Consider the following 6,318-nt stretch of genomic DNA (forward strand, 5'->3'; position numbering starts at 1 on the left):
CCTCAAACAAGTGATTTTGAAAAGTTGTTAGCAATTAATTTAATGAAATGTTAGACAGAATAGTCCTGTGAGGGAAACACTTAGGTTTAGCTTTTTAACGTTCCTCAAATCATACTAAGTGTTTTTGCTATGCCTTGGGGCCTTCAGGCCATAGACTATATATATTTTTGTGTCTGAAACTACTGTTTTTTTAAGTAGCTCAAAATCCAATTGTTTTCTCCATGGGAATTCTGCCCAAGGATAACTCCTCATAGTCATTAGGCCACGAGAACTCCAAATACATTAGAAAATAAAGATCTTATGAATCAGATCCAATCCTTAAGGAGGATTTGGCTCTCCAGGCTCATTATTCAACAAATTCAACAAATAGTGTGTTTATTGAGTGCCTATAAATGTTAGTATTTTTATCAGTTCCTGGGACAAAACATGGATATCTTGACTTACTGCTAGGATTATCATAGTTTATAATTTAGAAGGAAGCCTTTTTCAGCCTTATGTGCTGATTTTCCAAAATTCTCTACTTGTTACCCAAGGTTTCCATTGGCCTGAGTGGTATTCCCAGTTCTTCCTGCAAAAACAGAGAAGAACCACTGTCTCCTTCAGTCCTTCTCTCATTTCCTTTTTGATGTCACTTTCTCAGCCCCTCAATTTCATTGCCCTTTAAATATTTCTAAATTAACAGCAAGTGAAAACAGAAAAATTAGGACTTTAGTTTTGAACCTGATGGTCATGTACTCTAACCACTAGGAGGAGCTCCATAGTCCCAACATTTTTACACGCGTACACACACATGCACACACACACACGTCAAAAGAAACACACAGGTAGTTGGACTTTTTAGTAGGAAGGATAAAAGTATTATAAATAAAATGGAATGCAGGGGAACTCTCTCTGAAGTTCTCTTTTCTTAACTTTTCTCTTGACTTGTGGGTTAAGATAGAACTTCTAGGTATCTTCCACTTGGAGGAAGCCTAAACTAGGCCAGGCTGGGGCTCAGAGAGAAGGAAACCCTGAGAGGAGCCTTAGGCATTCTCCACACTAGGCCTTCAGAAGAAGGGATGGTGCTGTTTTGTTTACCTGCTTTCTCCTATTGTTACTTCTGGATGGCCAAGATCAGTTGTGTGAGTATGGGTGAAATTGGGCAAGAAGATGGTTCTTTGTTCTGTATCTAGTCTAGGTCTTAAGCTAAAACAGCAGAATGAATCTGCAGGCTTCTGTGTAGTCCAGCTGAGTTCATTAGAGGAGGAGGAGAAGGCTTTGGTCCAAGGCTGAGCTAGTAATAAGTGTCATGCCTGTGCTTAGATTGTCCTTTGTGCTTTACATCTGTCCCCAGCCTACTGCAGTAGGAGACAACTGTTAAGTCCTGGAGGATTCTATCCTGTCCTCTCCTTTGGTTAAGAGACCCAAATAACAGATCTCCTCTGCATTTGGTTGAGCAGTGATGTTCAATCACACAGGTGTACGTGGATAGATAGTCTAGTTTATGTTGGATCTATGACATCAGTAAAAAGCATAAAAAGTGTATAGTAAATAGTAATAAATGCCTGATAAACACATAACTATTAAACCCTGGGACTTGTTTCTTTATTATTTATTCCAGTTGCAAAGGTAAACATACATGCTGTAAATAATTTAGACAATTTAGAAATGTTATAAAAAAGTAAATGAGCTCCATAATTTTAATTTTCACAGTCAAAGGTAACCATTATTTACAATTTGATACATATGTATATATTAAATATATAACAACGCTCAGACTATATCTTGAACATCCTTTCATATCAGTACACACGGACCTGTGTCATTCTTTCTAACAACTACAGAGTATTCCATTATGTGTAATTAATTTCCTATTCATTATTTTAAAAACATTTTTATTACAAATTTTGCTGTATTGAATATTGTTTCATTTATATTTATGTGTGCACACATCTGTAAGTATATTTATGTGATCAACTATTAGAAATAAAATCACCAGAAGTCAAAGGGTTAGCACATTTAAAATTTTAGTAGATTTTACCACATTTCTTTTCAAAAGGAAATGTAAAAATGTATACTTTTTCTGGTAGCATACAAACATTTGCCCATATTCTTAGATTGTTTTAAAACTTTAAATCTTTTAAAATATTTAAAATAAAAACCTCCATTGTTTGTTTTAATTTACATTTTACGTAAGGCTGAACCATGTTGGCTGACTATTTGTAGGTCTTGTTCTCTGAGTTTCCTGGTCATATTCTTTGCCCATTTTTACATTTTGTTTTACCTTATTTTTGTTGCTTTGTAATAACTCTTCATGTATTTGGAAGTTTACTCTTTGACGTATGTATTAATTTTTCTCCTCCCATTTGTCATTTACCATTTGGCTTTGTTTATTTTGTTATTGTAATTGTTGTTATTTTGCTGTCAATTTAAAAATTTTACTCTGTTCTTAAATCTGTCAGTCTTTTATCAGATTTAAGTTCCAGCTTAACATATTTTATGGTAAATATGTCAGCCTCTTATTATTTTTAGCTTTCATGAGATGTGTAAAAGAAAGTTTTCCTTACCACTTTAAGATTATAAAAAAGCTTGTTCATATTTTATCCTAGTGTTTGTATGACTTTATTTTTTACATTTCAGTCTTTGATTCTCTAGACGGCGAGTTCCAGGAGAGCAAGACTGTTTCTTTCTTTGCCTCTGTATCTCCAGGGCCGAGTTGTCCAGGGATGCATGAATGAGTTTACTGGAAAAAAAACGTAAATCAGATTTTGGAAAATGAACTTTACGGAAATGTGAAAGATTTAGAAAAGTTCTAGCTATATATTTCTGCAAAAATTTTTTTATATGGCAAAAAATATGTAGGCTCTAAGGAGTATAGATGATAGGATAAACTACTGGTGGTTTGAGGAATGAGGGCATCATCGACACAGACCTTTTGTGTTTCTCTGTTGAAGGACTCCGTACAAATTCTGAAGCCTTATGATTTCTTCATCACAGTACCCAAGACTCCTTCTGAAGGATTGTTTGATGGCTGTGTAAATGGTGTAAACACCATTGGTCTAAAAGTGGGGCTGCTATTCCCATTTCCAAACTTTATGGCTCATTCTTTGGATGTGCATTAATGTAAAATATTTGTGTAGAGAAATATGAACCAAAAGCTGAAGTTTGACTACTTACCCTTTAGTCCTTTCTCTGGGGGATTAGATCGCTTCTGTGGTGGGAATTAGCCTGTTTCCCTCTTTGGAAGCTCGCTTCCAGTAATTTAGGCATCTTTGTATGTCTCAAGGGGAAGAGGTGGGCTAGTCACTTTCCTAGTGAGAGCTGGATATTGGTATTCTTTCACCTAAATTGATTTTAGAACCTGGGATATTACTCAGGAACAGAAGTCAAGATCTAGTTGTTAATTATATTTTCTATTCTGTCTGTGCTGAAATTGAGAAGGACCCCAGACCTGGGCAGCAGACTCGATACAGCTGTAGCTGGCCTGGACAAAAAGAGTGCTCTGATTTCCTCCCTATTTTCTCTAGTTTTGCTGGTGTTCCAGGAATTGCACAATGATTTTCTTTGCCAACCTTTTTTCTTTCTTTTTTTTCTTGTTGTAGATTTCATCGTTTTCACTCTTCTCAATTTTTCATAAAGATTAACTTCCTTGTAATGTTCCCTGCATCTTCTCCCCACCTCCCCCTAAAAACCAAAAAAGCTATCCCTAGCTATCTCTTCACATTCCTTTTTGTTGTTCTTATCTTCATCTGTTAGTAGAAAAGCAGGAAAAACTTCCTCTTTGTTGGGACACGGGTGGAGGGCCTCCCAGCTGTCATAAACCAGAGCGCAAACGATTGGCCCCAAAGGAGCGAACAGAGCTAGAGTGGATTAAATGAGTAAGTAGATGTAGACAATAAGAGATTCAGTTGGGGGAAATCACCTAAGTTCGAAGGGCCATTACAGGCTTGTAGGTTTCGGAGTCCAGGGGATCAGAGTTAAAAAGGGCGTGATGCTGGTCTTCTCCCTCAGATCTCCCCCATGGCTCGCTCTTACGCGCCATTTGCGTTTCTGCTGGGAGACCTCCCTGACCCCTTATCTAAAATAGCTCTCCTCGTCTCCCGTCCTTCTGAATCCTCTTATCCTGCTTTATTTTTCTTATTATCGCTGATCACTACCAGAAATTATTTAATTAATTGATTTGCTTGCTCATCCATTCCCCCACTAAATATAAGAAACGGGAGGGTAAAGACTGTTTTGTTTACTGCTGTAGCCACAACACGTATGACTGTACCTGTTCCAGAGTAGACATTGGAGGACTGTACATTGCACGCGTGAGCGAATGAGTCAATGAGGGAGTGAATAAAACATAATCCTGTTTGTTATCTTATAAAGGAAGTTCTCTAAACTGTGAGCATCTATACCATATATTGTCTTCGAAATAGAGCACACTAATTCTTTTAAAAAATAGACTTAATGGACAACAGCTTTTTGTAGTCAGTATAGCTATTCTATCCCATTGGTCACAGACTGGTGGAAAGATGGGAGTGGGTGATACAAATTCTGGGTCCTTCATGCTGAGGAAGCCCCTGGAGTTTTCGGGGAGTGGTTTAACGGTTAAACCAAACAACTTTCTTTTGAATTGATTCAAAAAGCCTTACATGAGTCGGACCATAGGTCTCAGTGGATAACCTGCAAATGCAAAAATACACGAAAGGCTCTGGAGCTAGCTGAAAAGTTGGAGGAACTAATTTTCTCTGGGAAGGATTGTGGGTAGTTTCCTGTGCCTCACTGTAGATGCCTTCTGATAGCACCTCAGCCCTGAGTAACACGATGCAATGCAGCCTAATGGCTGGGAAAAAATACTCAAAGTGGAATCAGAGGACCAATGTTCTCATTCCAATTTTGGTCTTTAGCAGCTTTGTAACTTTGGGCAGATTAACCTCTTAGTGCTTCAGTTTCTTCATTTGTAAAATATGAATAAAATAATTCCTTTCTCATGGGATTGTGAGGACTAAATGAATTAATTATTGCAAAATTCTTAGGGGGTGTTCAATAAATACTATCATTATTTATCAGTTGTGAGAACTTGGGTCATTATTTCACTTCTCTGAGACTGGAGCCATTTCTCTTGCTTTTTTCTTTCAAAAATTGCATTTCTTACTTATTTTCTGTTTATTTATAAAAGTAATATAATTCCACTGTAGGAAATTTGAAATTATAAAAATACATAAAGGAAAAAATAAACATCAACCATGAATCTATCACTGAAAGATAATTACTCGTTTTTTTTAAAAGATTTAATTTTTCCTTTTTCTCTCTAAAGCCCTCCAGTACATAGTTGTGTGTTTTGGGTTGTGGATCCTTCTAGTTGTGCCATGTGGGATGCTGTCTCAGCATGGCTCGATGAGCGGTGCCATGTCCTCGCCCAGGATTCGAACTGGCGAAACCTTGGGCCACCGCAGCAAAGCGTGCGAACTTAACCACTCGGCCACAGGGCAGGCCCCTAATTACTCAATTTTAATTTATTTCTTTTTAGATATTTTTCTGCACATATATATGTATTTATTTTTTAACAGACTTGAACGTTTTTTGTTACATATATAGATTTTAATCCTTATTGCTTTTTAGAAGTGTTATGTCATTGCCACGTCTCCATGTTGTTAGGTATTCTTTGAAGAAAATCATTTTTAATGCCTACATAATATTCTATCATATAAACATACCATCATTTATTTAGCCAGTCCCCTATTATGGGACACTTAAGTTTTCAATATTTTGCTTTATCAATAATACTTCAGTGGACAGTCTGTACATAAATCTCTTAGCTATTTCTTTTTTTATTTTTAATTTTTACTTTTTAAAAAATTTTACTTGTTTTAATTGCAGTAACATTGGATTACAACATTATATAGCTTTCAGTTGTACATCATAATATATTTCGAATTCTATGTAAATTACATCATGTTCACCACCCAAAAACTAATTATAGTCCATCCCCTCACATGTGAGCCTAATCACCCCTTTTGCCCTCTCCCCTTCCCCTATGGTAACCACCAATGCAATCTCCAATGCTATGTGTTTGTTTGTTGTTGTTTTTATCTTCTACTTATGAGTGAGATCATACAGTATTTGACTTTCTCCCTCCGACTCATTTCACTCAGCATAATACCCTCAAGGTCCGTCCACGTTGTCACAAATGGCTGGATCTTTGCTATTTCTAATTGTTTCCTTAGGATAGATTGTGGAATTAATAGAGCAAAAGGAATAAACATCTTTAATTGAATCAAAAGTTTTTTCTCCATAATTTCTTCAGCTGAAAATAAAGGGTAATAATATCTGTCCTGTTGATTTAACCAG

Source organism: Equus caballus, chromosome 3, assembly GCF_041296265.1.
Source record: "Equus caballus isolate H_3958 breed thoroughbred chromosome 3, TB-T2T, whole genome shotgun sequence".
Classification (NCBI taxonomy): domain Eukaryota; kingdom Metazoa; phylum Chordata; class Mammalia; order Perissodactyla; family Equidae; genus Equus; species Equus caballus.